Consider the following 15,071-nt stretch of genomic DNA (forward strand, 5'->3'; position numbering starts at 1 on the left):
GGGGGGGCAGTGTGGCCTAGTTTAGCTTAGGGACCTTGTTGCCATGGAATCCCTGAGGTAAAGTCATTCTGAGGCCTACCTAGCTGTAGGGAATATGCAGCCCCCTTCCTTCACAGATAGGACTTGAAATGGGCTGTCCCAGTGAAGCCATTCTGGTGAAATAATAAAACAAAAAAAGAAAAGAAAACCCAGTAGAACCCAGGTCGATTTCTAGGCAGGGATACTGTATCTGGAGAAATAATTTGAGAAAGGCTTTGAAGGAGTATGGTGGCTCTCCATTCACTTTCCGCTGCACATGTGCTGAAGTCATTAATGACAACGATTTAAAAAAGGAAAAGCGAAAATCTCTCTGGTACACAAATACTTATTTTATGGGTCTGGCTCACATTTCTCCCTGCTTAGTTAGGGCTCTCATCCTGGCAAACAGCTTCAGCCACTTCAAGAACAAAACCTCAGGGAGCGCTCTTTCTAATAAACAAACTCAATTAAAATAAAAGAAACTAGGTGTAGTGTTGTGTCAGATGAAAAACACCATGGTTAATATTAACACACTCTTCTGAAGGCAGTAGAGCCAATAATAATAAACATAATAATAATACATTATTATTATTATTATTATTATTATTATTATTATTATTATTAATAGTAGTAACAGCTGCAAGTACTTGGTGTGCAGCAGTAGTAGTATATTGAAAACATGACTAGGTATACCTCTTCAACAAAGGTCACTTGGATAATTTCAAAAACAGAATAAAAAAAAAAAAAAGAGGAAGTCACTGGAAATTATAATAGAAAGCCAGATTCAAAACAGTAATAGTAACAGTATGCTTGTTGTTTACCTCCAATGTTTAAGGAAACAATGGATCCTATTTTGAAGCAACTGCAAAGGAAAAAAAAAACAAAAAAAAAACACAACATTAACCACGAGCAAGAACCAACAAAACGTCCTGTAATTGCAGGAAGGAGAATACATTATTGTTCAGACTAATTTCTTACTAGTTGTATATAGTTGAAATTAAATAACTTCTCAGACATATTTCAATTTGCTTCAAAACAGTACCTGATATGTTTAAAATCAGTCAATGAACAGACTACGCATTACAGACATCAGTCTGACTGCGTGTCTGGCTTATTGCTGAAGTTTATTTGTCCACAGTGGAAATGCAATTACTGAACATTCTTATGAAGAATAATGGAGTCATTGTCTTTCCATATTATCTCATTCTTTATTTACAGAAAACTGGAGAAACAACAACAACAACTGAAGAAGTTATCCGGAGCCTTGAAAGTCGACTTGCGGTCAGCTGCTCACAGTGAATTTCAAAAGGGAAGCGGCCTAGCTGTGTACTTCCTTAAAAAAAAAAAAAAAAAAAAAAAAAAAAAAAAAAAAAAACTTAAAGCTGCAGTGTCCAAGCGTGTTCATTCTTGCACTACAAGTGCCATTCAACCCAAGATGCTTCCCTCATTCACAAAGATTATCTGTTTACTGGCTAGTAAAAACAGAAGATTGACTAATCCAGGAGACTGCAAACCACACATTTTACTGTAATCTCTAGGTGTCTGTTTAATATTGTGCTTTGCAGTGTTCTATAACGTAACCTTCTGTGGATTAAGCTTTAATACATATCACACTGACAGTCCAGTTTGTTTGGATTCCTCAAGGGTAGTTAACTGTGGGGACACAAGCTTAATGGTCACTTTCTCAGCCAAACAGGCAAGTTCCTTTTATTACACAGGCTATTATAAATAACACCTTCAAGCTCAAGGAAAAAATGATAGAAATGATATTTTCAACACGGGCTTAAAAGGCAGTCTTGTAAATATGTACAACATATTTTAAAAATTCAATGAGGAACTGTTTGTATTTGAATCAAATTTTGGGGATATGAAACATCCATGGCTGCAAACACAATACAAATCAATTGACAATACAGTAAGAAACTCTCTTCTTCACTGTTGATATGGGATCATTTACAACCAGAGTTTTTCAGTTTCTTATTTTGGGCTATAGCTTTAAAAAGCAGGTTATACTAGGCACTTTCTCCAAGATTTCTTGCTAGTTTCACAAAATGGATATGTAAGGATAACCTAACTTGTCTGGAGTTTGTTACAAGAAGGATCTTCAGGACTAGCCTACTTTGTGGCAATCTTTTTACACCTTGAATGCTCTCTGGAGAAAGCGAGACTACAAACATAAAATTATGCAAAATGTAATAAAAGGGTCAGATCCAAATGTCAGCTGCCTTATACTTTTTCACCTGCGATCTGTACTTTGTTCCATTGAATGTACTGATTTTTGTGACTACCTTCCTCATTCACACTGCTTCCCTTCTGGTCATTCCACCCTAACCATTAGATTATACAGCCTCCTTGTCCCTTAGCTCTAAACACTGGGCCACTAAGCTTCCCTTCCAGTCCCTCAACTAAGCTGCACTGCCTCCTGATCACTTAGCTCAAACAATTTGGCCATACAGCCTCCCTCCCAGTCCTTCAGTTTGCCTGCCTCTAGATTTTACCCTTGCACCTGTTTAAAATAAATCATGGGCATAGCTGTATTTGGGAAGCGAGGCATTACGCGAGACATGGGCTGTGAAAGTTCAGATCACACTAACCGCAACATCTAGCTGAACTGCTGTAAGCCAGCCTCAATTCTCTTATCTCCTGCCTTCCAGCACTAAAATACATGGCTTGTACATCTGGTTCACAGCTGGAAGGCTGTGGAGCACAAAGCCCAACCAGCCAGAAGTAGGCCTGCTCAGGAACTCAGCACCTTGGCATTCAATAAAACGCACTACAGATTGGCACCCATACACTCTACACTACACTACACTTAGCAGTAACTACTGAGCTGCTGGAACCATCAACCTTCCACACTGTAGCCCAGCACTCTATTCACTGATCTGCTCAAACCCAAGGCCTTTTTAAACATGATGATTAATGTAACACTATGATCGAGGACCTTCTATTTTAAACTCTGCACAGGACGAAAGAACCGAATTGTAAAACTGCAGTATTCTGCACAAAATATCTACTGCACACCATTAGTATTGGTACCCAGCCAATAAGAGCCATTATACTTGGAGAAATGGCTTGCAAAAAACAACCCCACACACATGTCGATCCATGAAAAGATCAACTGCAAAACGCACATAAGGGCACAGCTGCAAATGGATCTCCTTTTGGTAAACTGTGGCGAGTGGTTAGAAACACAGGCACAGACAAAGAGCGCAAGAGAGAATCGGCCGAGATAAAGCTACTGTAAGCGACCTGAAAGGCGATCAGTAGAGATAGGGCTTCACTGGTCACTAGCAAAATTGCGAGTGTCTCCAACTCATCCATGAGAATAAAAAAGTTTGGTTTAATAGGTCAGGGATTCAAACTTTACCTGTTTTTGATTTTATTTAAAAATGTGTTCACTGAAACTGAAGGAGAGAGGGTATAACAGCAATAAACTACTTTAAAATGAAGGTCTCTTGGTCCCTCAGCTAAGATCACTAGGCCACACTGCCTCCCTCCCAATCCCTTATAGCAAACCACTAGGTTAACATGCCTCCCTCCCAGTCCTTACGCTCTAGTCACTTGGGCACACTATCTCCCTCACACTTGAGTGTAAACAGCTAACATCCTCCTGGGCAGGTCACTTTCGAAATTACGTAAAACTGTTACAGGACTTAAGCCTTCCATAACGGACCCTGCCTCCCTCTGTTCACATGACGAAGCATTAATGCCTCCCAGTCTCTAACCACAAAGCCAAAATGCAAAATCCACAGTAAAACTCAGCTTTGCTTAGGTAGCAAGGCAGTAGGCAGATCCAGCTGGGAACACAAACAACTTGTGATCTCTCACAGGCAATGTTACTCGCTTACTAAGCATCTCGTTCTGACGGCTTTAACTCTTTCATCATCGTTAAGTGAATACACATTCACATTACCTCAACCGCTCTGTCTAAGCAATCAAGTCAGTGTTCTGTTTTTATTTAGACAGGCTGTGTTGTAGAGTCAGCACACTGATTAAAACTCAATACAGAAAGGTTAACGATTGGGATCTAGTTTTTTTTTTTACAGATGTATTCCACCCCCATAACTTTATGCACCTACCAGACATATAAATATTTCCAAAACAATGGTTGCCAATTAACATGTTTGCATAAAAACACGTTCGTCTACCTGACTTGCTTGTCTGGCACAGTTTGTGAAGGGAGTGTTTACAGCTACAGATGAATTTAGCTTAGAAAATGAACCGGTTTACCTCAGGAATGTTGTCATGATGTCTTGAGGTAAAACTGTAGGAAACTATGACGATTCAATGTCTTCATCAAGAAACCAAATAACTATTAAAAAATGATCCCTTTATGCAGCAAAGTTATGTCAGTAAAAAGAAAAAAAAAGCCAGGAAAGGTACTACTGTTTCAATAATATAAATGTTGGATTTCAATGACTAGACCCACTGAAACCTTGTTTTGAGAGGCATAAAACCATTTTAAATGGGCTAAAACTACAAATATACACCTTGAGAATGGAATGAATCGGGACTGTCCTAACGTAGCAGTTAGGGATGCTGAGTGTTGTCAAAACAGACTGTGTGACTAGTGTAGATTCCTTTGACTTTGATAAAAAGGGAGACTTACAACAAGCTGGTGAAATTCTTGTTACCCTGCTTGGGAAGTAGGTTCAGCAGCTTGGGCTAAAGATGCTTTCTCTGTACCACCAGCTGCGTGCGAATCATTAGCCACAAGCCAGCTCTGATACACTGCATCTGTATTGGCAGAGCTGGGCCAGGGGGAAATATGATGGAAACTTGCAAATCTGTGACATCAACAGTTTGTTACCCAACTACTGAGTTTAGTTACTTTACTGTACTGAGCTCTCTCCAAACTGAAGCAAGTAGACACGTTATTATAAAGACGTCATAGTAGTACTTGGTCTTTTAAGTCTATTTGACCTTACAGTTTCATTTTTTTTTTTTTTTTTTTAAATACGACATTTTATGACTTTGCCTAATTTGAAGCAAGTCTGCCATGTTTAGTATTTCCAAGGACTGCAACACATTTAACATAACAGGAGGGTTAAAAAACATGACAAACAAATAAGCAACAAAAACCACCAACGCGATGAAGGCAGTGATCAAAAGGTTTGTCTACTTGACTCTGTGTTTGCAGGTGGTAGTTTATTGCTCAAAAATCACTTGATCTATATAAAAAAAAAAATAAGATCCCTACCTATTTTATGTGCACAATATTAGGCACCTTTTTGGCCTAGTTTGTTTGATTGGCTGGGATGAGCCGAGGTCTTCTCCCCAAGGTCCAGCTCTAGCAGATGCCCTTGTGGCATGCCCATGTAAAATGAGAATCTTCCTAATTGGCACTGCTAATTGCAGTTCTTGATTGCGCTGGACTCAGTGATGCCAGGTTTACCCATGGGGGTAATGGGCAGCTCCAACCTACCAACCCAGGGACCGGGTTATATTAGTTCATCCAAGTCAAATCTTTGTTTGAAAACCACATCTAAAAAAAATTAATAAATAAGCTCCTCCAACATATTCCAAAATGCATATGATATCTTAGGTGCGGTTCACCTCTTTGCTCAGAAGATGACAGAATATTTGTAATGCTAAAATTTTATCTAAATTCAATAGCATCTAAAAAAGGTTCTTCTTGTGGTATAAATACATGTATTTTAGCCTGGAAAATCTCAAATTCAGCGCCTGCTGTGCTTTGGAAAAATTGGAAAATAGCTACTTTATATTTTCAGTTTGCATGTTTTGTTTCAATTTAGAGGATTGGTCGGTGTTGTGCCATTCTGAAAACACAACTCTCAAATTTGTTCCCATCTGTTGTACAATATCCCAATTAAACCAGTCTGGACTGGTCATTGCTGCCACCCCTTACTCCCCTGATGATCAAGGCTATCAAATAAGACAAAGTCAAGGTACAGTCACGGAAGGCAAAGGAGACTTTCTAAAGGCAAAGCAACACCTGTTTGTCTCACAGCCACCATATTATTACTTGTAATTAACAGTGGAGCCTGTGCTGGCGTAACACAGGTGTGCCAGTGCATTCCCGTCCTGTGGCAGGTATGTCAAACCTGCTTGTAAACAACCTGCTTTTCTGTGGAATCTATAATATTACCAGCTATTTGTCCTTATTACTTAGACACTTTACCTCAGAATGTCTAGTTGGAGTGTTTAAAAGGAGACAGGACCTCAATTTAAGGTCCTACCTGAAGAAGACACCTCCTACATAAGACACCTTTACAGACAGCAATACCATAATGAACTTGTCAACCCTTCATTCTTCAAGAGGTGGTCTCCAGCTATTACACCACTGAAACCAAAGTTGCTGCAGAAAAGCAAAAAAAAAAAAAAAAAAAAAAAAAAAAAAACAAACACCACCACTATAGTTCTTGAAAACAGTCCTGGTCAACAAAACCAGTATTAAGTAAAAGGTCTGTGGTTTTGCACAACAGCTTATTCTATATTCTCTAAACCGAGATCCATGCCAGAAGAACGCTCTGTTCCCATTTAGGGTCATGCCAATGTAGCAACCAATTCCCGTTGAGATCTTATAAAAACAGCATTCTTTATTCTCATTAAGATCTATGATGAAAAGTATCGCACAGTATTTCCACCGAGATATATGCTGAGACAGCATACTCTCATCATTCAGGCCCAAATAGGATATTATCATTGATAGTACTCATATTGAGGGCAGTGCCAATACTGTCGCTCACTCCATTCTCCACTTTAAGGTCTGTTATAGAATTAAACAATTTTCATAGAGGGCTGCTCAAAAACATTTTACATGAAACACTTTTACCACTCGCGTGAAAGACCCTGACAACAAAATTTCCCATTTTATTCCAAGAATTCCAAGGCTTTGGGGAATTTGCACCTAACTTAACATTTCTGCTTCCATTCCCACACTGATTTTTTCTTCTTCTTTTCTTTCCCTGATCTCCTCAGAATTGAATCAGACACCAAGCTCAGCTGCTGCCAGACTGAAAAAGCAGTTAATTCTTGGCTGCCCTCCCTTGCTGCTTAAAGGAACGTATACAATTTCTAACAGCTCTGGCTGTCTGGATACAATAGAGATCTCACACAACAGGCACTGCTCCAAACAGGTGAGCAGGCTGCAATGGACAGCGTGTGCAATGAGTGCCGAAGGGTCTCAGGCACTTCTGTTTAAAAGCTGCAGCCTTCCGCGATCAAGCTCCATTGTACCTGGATAATATATAAAACTGACTTCCTCTTGTTAGCACAGGCAATATTATCACTGATCTTTTGTCTTTGCATGTATTTTGTACTTCAGTTTGCAACATGCTGATATTTCACAGACAATGCCATAGTACTGTAGTGATCTCAGTTAACGCAGGCAGGTGCATCACACAGGGCGAGGCAATCCACACACAGACGGAGGGAGGGCATGAACCTGGGACCTCTCGCACTAAAGCACAGCGCCGATACCGCTGTACAAAAGAGCAGGCTCCTTTGCAAGGAGCGTATATCGGGCTTATGTCTTTGTGTGTGGTTATGTCACCTACCAGTCCCGCTGCTGCCTCCCCCCCATACACGCTACAGTATTTAGTTGCCACTTGGTAACAAATAATTTCCTGTAGCTCAGTTTCACTCTATTGGTTGAGGTGCAAATACAGGCAAAGCAAACTACCGCACAAAAAGTGATTAGAAAAGGAAAATATTTTTTCACATTTATTTTGTTTTTTTTAAATCCCACTGAAAAAAAAATAGCAAAGCACCAAAAAGATATTTCGCACAATAAAGGGGACAGTGCTAATGCTGGTAACGCTAAAAAAAAAAAAGGATTTTAAGAGCAGTAACTTGTTTGCTGCTGTACATTTTTACAGTAGTGTGTCTACATTAACTAAGGGAACTTTTAACTGCAGGGGCACTAGCTTTGACCAACATATCACCATGTGAGCCACATTCTCCAGCTGCCAAAACTGTGATTAAATACAGAGGGTCTCATAAATCAGTCGTCATATACATAAATGTAATATTGGTTGTCTTTCTGTGTCAGGTGTGAAATGTCTTTAAACAAAGATGAACCAATTAAAACAAGTTTGATGTATGGGGCAAACAGTCAGCGGGGTGTGGCTGTCCAGATTTGCAAATAACACACTAAAATCGGCATAATATACACAGTATGGTATTGCCTACAGCATGCTGTCTGAATTAAGGGTCATCCTGTACTGTACATTTTAAAATAGGAAGCAAAACTACAATTTAAAAAGAGGATTGTCTTTTTCCCCAAATTTGTTCTCCTGGTAAGTTGAAAGGGACACATTGAGCACTACATATGTTTAAATACAGTCCAAAAGCAAACAGAAAATGTCCCAGCACTTCTATATTTAAGCTCTTCCAGAAGTGCCACACAATAGGCAGTTCCTCTTTTTTTAGGTTTCTAAAACCTAAATTGCTCTAGACATCTCTACAAAATAGCCAATTTTGTAATGGATAGGAGGTGCCGACAACAGAACTGCACTCCGTTCAAACTCTGTACTGAAACACACTTTCGATGCCTCATTCTGCAGACACGATCACTGTTCAACTATTATTCTGTATACTAAACTATATGCCATTAGATAGCAATCAACACACTGTTTGCATACATTTGCCCTATTATATTGATCGCATTTCATTCATTAACAGTCAAGGGATATAATTAACATCACAACTAGTGGAGCCCCCCAAGGGATTTATTGTATTTATTTTTTTACATTTTTTTTTTTTTTTTCCACGGCTTGCCAAAGGGATTTCATCAGGGAGCACAAGCGGCTCATCACAGCTGGCAAGGGGCCAGCTCAAAACTCGGGTCCACTCCCAGCCCCGCCTTGGACCATTACGAGCCTCTATCGGACCTCCTAAAACACAGAGAAACTCCTTCCCTCGCCGCGTTAACTAAAAGGACAATTATCTGGAGAACAAAGAGTCTTTTCACAAGGGCCGTGTTGTCATTAATGCAGCGGATCTGGTTACAGCAGTCAGCTTAAGCTAATTAAGCAGTGCTATCTGCAGACTCCCATTGCGTCTTAATTAACTTGTGCTCATCTCAAAATGGGGGCAAAACACAGAAAATAGTTTTGTTTGGTTTTTATTTAACATGGCACAGGACAAGCTGCAAAATGATTCTAAATATTACATTCTAAAATGGACAACTGCCATTTTACAACTCTACAAATGGAGACCACCCACAGAGAAAGTTAATATTGTTTTCTATACACTTTCTATATACATGTTATTTGTTACTAACACTTTGCAGGCACATCACACGGACCAGGTCTGACATTACAATTTTCCCTTTCCACTCCGATATCATCAAAAAGACTGAATAAATGGACCTCTAGGGGTTAACTGTTATCTAAGCAATGGATTTAAATAACTCTTTACTATGTTGCTGTTTCTAACCCTGATTAACTTACCTGATATTTTAAACTGCTTAATTGAGACCAGCTCCTCATTAAGACTTGGTATGTCCTTTTCAATCACGTAAGAGATGGAAATAAGATGCCTATTGTATAGCATTTGACTATGGTCCAAGCCATTCTCGCACTTAAGGAAACAGTTTGGTGAAGAAATGTACAAATGGGAAAGATACAAGCACATGATACATACTGTCTATCTGTATGTAACGTCCAGCTCCGATCTGGACTGCTGATATTACCAGCTGAAGGCAGCCCCAGTTTGATAACGGAACAAGATGACATTTAAAGTTTTACTGGTTTCATAGTGCAGATACCCTGGCCTTAGAGGTTCAAGTCCTTATTTCGGGCTGGTTAGCAACTGGAAAGCCCGGATTGGCTTTCTCGCTACACAGATTCTTATCTTAAGCTATAATTTCGCCCATGCTTTTAGCTTCTCCACAAGAAAAATGTAGTGTTTTAAGTAATCCTTGTTTGTACTGATCATAATTGATTGGGTAATCCTGGTTTAACAGGCACTAAATCCCGTGCTTAACAATCTATTAGAAAAGCTAACAGCTTAAAGAGACAGGAATCTGTTTCTCTGAGGCCTGGATGCCTGGAGATTTTGCCCTAAAGGAGCTGGCAAGGAGGCTTATACATATGTTTGTTTGTTTATATGAGTTTATTAGTGAGTGAGTAGAACGCTTGCCTAAAGACCTCCCAAACTCACTTAAATCAGCCTAACTATTCCATCTACACTGTATATGACGGCAGTGGTGGGGTCACAAGGTCATTCGCTACACTAAACTCTTTCAAACCCTTGCAGATACTAATAACTTACATTTACAGCATGTTTAACAGACAATCAGATACAGCCATAGTGGTAACAAAAAAAACTTAAATACTTAAAAATAAATTTAAAAAAAGGACAAAAACAAGTCTGGCAGTGTCTTTGTCAATATAGTTAAAACACAGACCACATTATCTTGTTGAAAATGTTGTCTACTGCTGAATATTGTATTGAAGACCACTACATTACATCAGAAACCATGTTAGAGCTGAGAGATTGGAGTGGCACACCCACCGAGACACACACATGCATACACAATCTGCCCTAATGGGGTCCGGTACTGTAATTACAAGGCACGCATTTCAGATCAGGCACTTAAGTAGCCAGCTAAAGGTGCCCCGAAAACAAAAAGCCCTGTAATTATCGTCTGCCTTCTCTCCTTGCCCTGCTGCGGGTCTGGTTACCTGCCATGCTGTCGTTTTGTCAGGAGGGTTGTTTTCCAGATTCTTCCTAATCCCTGGCTGGAATGGGCCCTGGCAGTTTGCCCTCAGTGATGCACATTTAGCCCTGTGGGGGCGAGTGACGACAAAACACACAAAGATAGCAGAAACCCGAGAGTCCTTGCAGCCCTGCAAGCACTTTGAATGCATATTTCAAAGGAAGGGGGGTCATTCTGCACTGTACAATAGAGCCATTGTTCTATGAAACTTTATACACATATTAGAAATTCAAAACCTTTTTTGCCTGGACGAGCTGGATTCTTGTAACTATAAGCAATATAAAATTCTCTAGTATTCTTTCCCAGACAGACATCAATTGGACACTGCTGGGTTTACTGTTTTCTGGCTCCCCGTCCTCATCACTGCTAACTAGCCGAGCTACCCCTTGATCACAGTCACCCTGAGCAATGGGAATCAAACTCAACTTGACCTTCTGCCTCGAACTACAAAGGGCCACACAATAACTTGATGTTTCCAAAATAATACATATCAACATTTGATGTATATATATATATATATATATATATATATATATATATATATATATATATATATTGACAAAGTAAATACACAGGCCTGAATTAAGTCAAAGTTTATGCAGCAGTCATAGCTACACTTAGTAACTGTTAAATTGGAACCATAGTTCTGATGAGTTGCCACAGATGTTTGATGACCAGTTAATTCAGGTTTTACTGTATTAGAAATGCAAACTTATTGCATGGTAGTTTGGCCTCATGTTCAAATTTAAGGATTAGAAGCCAGGAGATGCCAAGTTAAAATCTCAGGTTTAGCCATTAATGCAACACTAGAGCAGAGGACGAAGTAAATCTGTCTTTGTGTGAGATATATGAAAAAAAGGAGAGGCAACATAGAGGGAGAGTCTCTGTGTGTGTGTGTGTGTGTGTGAGAGAGAGAGGAGAGACGCCTAGGCAGTGACATCAGACACAGCCCTGTAATTAACCTTTTACTCAGAGACAAAAAGACGCTTGAGACAGGCCAAGAGTTAGAGCCACATTTATAATGACGGTTCAGCCCCCAAAAGAGCAGAAATGCAGGAACACCGAGCAAACTTTTAATCTCAGCTTGGAGTGTATCTAATTTATACATTGTGAATCATAAACAACACACCACAGGGAAAGAAACATTCTTAGAAAACATTTACATTTATTTCAGATTTACAAGTAGACAGTGTTGATGAACATACCTGTTCATTTATGGTAAAATCATGGACAAATGTGCTTGTGGTCCCCAGATAGGCCAAAGTCAAGTCAAACAGTAGCCGTGAAGTGAAAATGATCATGTGCCAATCCAACAGCGGAGCTTAATTCCAACATGTTCAGGGATAATATTGTTTTCACCTGGTGCCTTGTTTATGAATCATCAGGAACATATACTTTACATTGTTAATGACCACATTATTTTGGTTTGTTTGGCTTATTCATTTTATGTGTGCTTAAAATCTGTAACAGATGTGGGGATGCAGTACTTGTTTTAAAAGGTCATGCCAGTGAACTGACTTGAACTGAAAGAGGGAAGAGAACAGAAGGCAGTGAGAAAAGTTACTGACATAACAAGGGATTAGTAGAGAGGAAGAGAGAGAGAGAGAAAGAGAGCGAGAGAGAGAGAGAGAGAGAGCGAGAGAGAGAGCGAGAGAAAATGCAAGAGGAGAGGTTAAAAGTTTGTTGAATTGTCCCTGGCTGACTGCCTGCTCCCTTGTTTACTGCCCCAGGCTTCAGGATTCCCTGTCAGTGGTAACCACACCTGAACTTTTTGAAACCAACTCCTCCCTCATCCTTTCAGTCTTAACTACCTTTCAGTGTTAAACAAGTTTGCCTCCCAGCACCCCGCTCTAACTATGCCTGCAGGCCACAAGGACAGAGTCCTAAGCTCTAACCACAAGCCACTCTGCCCACGTCCTCCCATTCCCTCAGCTCGAACCATGACCCACACTATGAACTTCCCAGTCCCTCAGCTCTAACAAAGTCAAAGTCAACTATGCCTCCCTCCGTGTCCCTCATCCATTAGTGCAAGGCCAAACGGATTAAAGTCCCTCTGCTCTAGCTACAAACCACACTGTTTAACATCTAGCACAGTAAAGGCAGCTGTGGGACGCACAAGACAACTGAAGAAGCAGGTTATCCAACAGCCCCCCCCCCCCCCCCCCGAAATGCCCAGAGGTCAACTTCCTATTCCCTGCAGTGACCTCACACAATCAATACTGTAAATCGGAACAGCTGTCTGCTGTCTTTACCAGGCTCCCTAACCACTGAGGTATCCTAACCCTCTCCTCCTCACCCAACTAACCAGCCACCCCGCTCAACACTAAAAGAGCCTCCCCGAGTTACACACTCTACCTCTCACTAGCACCAAAAACACGGACCATATGTTGTGTTTGTGCCAACATTTCTCAGGAACACCAAATTAGCTGTTTGCAGACAGAGATCAAGGCCAATCAGAACAGAGCTAGCAAAGAAATCTCAAAAGTTCCATTGTTACAAACACCAAATATGAACCTGAATTTTCTGTATTGCATAATTTCTTTCTTTTAATTTTTTTTTTGCACGCAAGTGGTTTTCATGAAGCCTTTTATATTACAAATGACTTCATGTGTCATTTGCTGGGAACATTCCATGATCAAACTTCTGTGTATTAGAATAGACCATTCACTTCGAAAACAACATGCTAATTTGCTAATGTCAAAATAGTCATTGTTCCATTTTAATCTTGAACCTGAATGAAACTTTTTTTTTTTTTTTAATGATTATCTACTCCTTCCAGCTGGCAAACCCCAAAATAGTTTTTACCTTTCAATAAAAGCAAATGAGCAAAGCTTGTAAAGGAAGGTCCATTTTTTTTAAAATGATGTTTAAAAGTTTAAAATATCACCTATAAATCACCTATTCCCCTCACAGATACCAAAAGATAAAAACCTGCAGCCTTCAGGCGACTCGTGGGGACATGTCCCTTTGCAGTGCCTAAGCTCAAAGCGGAAATCACCTGGAATACACCTTCACACACTCTCACCTTGGCTCCAACATCCCAGTTCACTGCAAATAAACATGTTACCCTTGTTGACATAGCCATGGGTTGCATAAAAGTCTGCTGATCAATAAATAAAAACTGCATCTGTCAACATATCAGGTTTAAATCACTGACACCGCCTCAGACAAACAATAACTGTACAAAAAAATACAGATAAAAAGGGGTTGAAAAATGTGCCAAATGTATATAATAAAAAAGGTATTGATGGATTTATTTCTAAGACATTTTGCATGGGTCTATATAAAAAAAAAAATACTCTGTTAAGGTGATCTTAATATGTTGCAGTGCTGCAGCAATTATGAGGCAGATGCTGAATTTACAGAGAGAGAATTTCCCAAGGCTTCTAAACATCCGCACATTAATTTTTCTATAACCTCATGAACACAAGCAATTACAGTGGGAATGGGGTTGACGTCCAGAAGGTGTATTTCGGCAGTCACACAACAGTGTGAAGAAATCTGAAGCATACTCAGTTATAACATCAAGTCCAATATTGAACTGTGGCAATGAATTAAGCCTCCTGCCTCCTTTACTCCCAGGATTCCCTGCCTTGCATCTGGGTGTGGAGTAGTTCAGTTTCCCAGATCTGTGACTGAACGAGGACATGTCCTAACATGATTCCCCCCTATCCTATCTGCTCACATCCCAGCAAGAGCGATTCGTCAGCAGGGGATTTCCACATGAGAGCGATGATGGCAAACAGATTCCTTGAAACATACCGTTGTTTACAGAATCAAAAAGTGGGCAAATCTGCTTATGAGAATTTGTCAAGAACCAATTCATAAACCTTTTAACAGCGACAGCTTCCAAAGTGAAACCAGGTATTTTAACAGCTCCCCTTATAAGCGTGCATTTGAACTCTAGGGTCTCTTCTCAAGCAGAAACGGACAATTCAGTAGTGATTTTCTGAGATGGAAAAATTTCCACTTGGAATTTTCTGAACACATGCAGTGCAATCCTGCTTACCTTAAACCATGGGATAGGTGAACAACACAGAGGTGAATGTACACCCTCAAGAGACAGCCAGATTCTGGGGCACTGGAATACTTGTGGACCAACACGGTGGTGAGGGCTGCTCTGTAGAGACAATAAGGTAAATTAAGAAAACGCACTGGAATCCTATCTGTAAGGGGGATGGTAAAAACATCCTGAAACTAGCAAAGGGGAAGGGGATGACAGAAATACAGCTGTACTGTATACACCTTTAAGGACTGCTGGAAACTCTCCTAGTGTCAGACACTTATTTCTCAACAACTTTTTTTTCCCCCCCAGGCTCTTACAGCTGTTTGTGACCCTCCTCCTGTCTAAGGGAATGTCTAAAAA

The 15,071-nt window shown here is 40.1% G+C and overlaps 1 protein-coding gene across 5 annotated transcripts in view; it reads right to left on the minus strand.

The window, feature by feature from the left end:
• LOC121325903 (zinc finger homeobox protein 3-like) overlaps nt 1–15,071 on the minus strand; it is a 133,376-nt gene that overhangs the window by 95,324 nt on the left and 22,981 nt on the right. For 4 of the 5 annotated variants that reach the window (XM_041268980.1, XM_041268979.1, XM_041268978.1 and 1 more), the window contains exon 2: nt 14,715–14,825. The exons of the other annotated variant lie outside the window; for it this stretch is intronic. The gene's annotated coding sequence lies outside the window, so the exon portion shown is untranslated. The remainder of the gene's footprint in view (nt 1–14,714; nt 14,826–15,071) is intronic. 5 annotated transcript variants of the gene reach the window in all.

Source organism: Polyodon spathula, chromosome 13 (assembly GCF_017654505.1).
Source record: "Polyodon spathula isolate WHYD16114869_AA chromosome 13, ASM1765450v1, whole genome shotgun sequence".
Classification (NCBI taxonomy): Eukaryota; Metazoa; Chordata; class Actinopteri; order Acipenseriformes; family Polyodontidae; genus Polyodon; species Polyodon spathula.